We start from the raw sequence: 2,072 nt of genomic DNA, 5'->3' as shown, positions 1-2,072 counted from the left end.
TTCTCTTCTTATCTCCCCTCCTCTCCCCTCCCCTTCCCTCCCCTTTTTTCTTTTTTGAGACAGAGTCTCACACTGTCGTCCAGGCTGGAGTGCAGTTGCATGTCTGGGCTCACTGCAATCTCCTCCTCCGGGGTTCAGGTGATTCTCCTGTCTCAGCCTCCAGAGTATCTAAGACTGCATACGCATGCCACCACACCCAGTCAATTTTTGTTTTTAGTAGAGACCAGGTTTCACCAATTTGGCCAGGCTGGTCTCGAACTCCTGACCTCAAGTGATCCACCCATCTCGGCCTCCCAAAGTGCTGGGATTACAGGCGTAAGCCTCTGCGCCCAGCTATTGTATTGGTTTATCTTCTTTCTCTTTCTTCCCTCCCTCCTCTCTCTCTCTCTCTCTCTCTCTCTCTCTCTCTCTCTCCTTTTAGACAGAGTCTCACTCTGTCACCCAGGCTCACTGCAACCTCTGCCTCCCAGGTTCAAGCAATTCTCCTTCCTCAATCTCCTGAGTAGCTGGGATTACAGGCATGCATCACCATGCCCGGCTAATTTTTGTAGTTTTAGCAGATACGGGGTTTCACCATGTTGGTCAGGCTGGTCTCGCGCTCCTGACCTCGTGATCCACCAGCCTCGGCCTCCCAAAGTGTTGGGATTACAGGCGTCAGCCACCGCGCCCAGCCTATTGGTTTATTTTCTAAAACAAGACAAAATAAGCCTGGGCACGGTGGCTCAGGCCTGTAGTCCCAGCACGTTGCGGGGCCGAGGCAGGCGGATCACCAGCGGTCAGGAGCTTCAGACCAGTCTGGCCAACATGGTGAAATCTCGTCTCTACATAAATACACACACAAAAAAATCAGCTGGGCATGGTGGCAGGTGCCTGTAATCCCAGCTACTTGGGAGGCTGAGGTGGAGAAGCGCTTTAACCCCGGGGGCGGAGGTTGCAGTGAGCTGAGATAGCGCCATTGCACTCCAGCCTGGGCGACAGAGCGAGACTCCGTCAGAAAGAAAAGAAAGAAAGGTCGGGCAGAGTGGCTCACGCCTGTAATCCCAGCACTTTGGGAGGCTGAGGCAGGTGGATCACAAGGTCAAGAAATGGAGACCATCCTGGCCAACATAGTGAAACCCCATCTCTAATATAAAAATTAGTTGGGCGTGGTGGTGGTTGCCTGTAATCCCAGCTACTCAGGAGGCTGGGGCGGGAGAATGGCTTGATCCCGGAGGCCGAGGTTGCAGTGAAGTGAGATGGTGCCACTGCACTCCAGCCTGGGTGACAGAGCTAGACTCCGTCTCAAACAAAACAAAACAAAACAATACAAAACAATAGCTGGCGCGGTGGCTCACACCTGTAATCCCAACACTTTGAGAGGCGGAGGCAGATGGATCACTTGAGGCAGGAGTTCGAGAGTAGTCTGGCCAACGTGGTGAAACCCCGTCTCTATTAAAAATACAAAAATTAGCTTGGTGTGGTGGCACATGCCTGTAATTCTAGCTACTTGGTAGGCTGAGGCAGAAGAATCACTTGAACCTCGGAGATGAAGGTTGCAGTGAGCTGAGGTTGTGCCACTGCACTCCAGCCTGGGCAATACTCTATCTCAATAATAAAAAAAAATTTTTTAAAAAAAGGATATAATAATAATAATGAGGTCAGGCACAGTGGCTCATTCCTGTAATTCCAGCACTTTGGGAGGCCAACGTGGGCGGATCACAAAGGCAGGAGATCAAGACCATCCTGGCTAACACGGTGAAACCCCGTTTCTATGAAAAATAGAAAAAATTAGTTGGGCTTGGTGGCGGGTGCCTGTAGTCCCAGCTACTTGGGAGGCTGAGGCAGGAGACTGGTGTGAACCCGAGAGGCAGAGCTTGCAGTGAACCAAGATCACGCCACTGCACTCCAGCCTGGGCGACAGAGCAAGACTTTCTCGAAAAAGAAAAGAAAAGAAAAGAACTAAAGTAATTTAAGTGTTTTGTAAATAATTGAAGTGGATTATTAAATGTTCTGACTCAAATTGTCAAATAGAAGATAACTGTGTGGTCAGAGAAGTAATTTCTGTCTCTTTTTCTTTTTTGAGACAGAGTCTC

Source organism: Rhinopithecus bieti, unplaced genomic scaffold, assembly GCF_001698545.2.
Source record: "Rhinopithecus bieti isolate Rb0 unplaced genomic scaffold, ASM169854v2 scaffold_1368, whole genome shotgun sequence".
NCBI classification, from domain to species: Eukaryota; Metazoa; Chordata; class Mammalia; order Primates; family Cercopithecidae; genus Rhinopithecus; species Rhinopithecus bieti.
The sequence above is the reverse complement of the archived record's forward strand: the minus strand, read 5'-3'. Positions refer to the sequence as shown.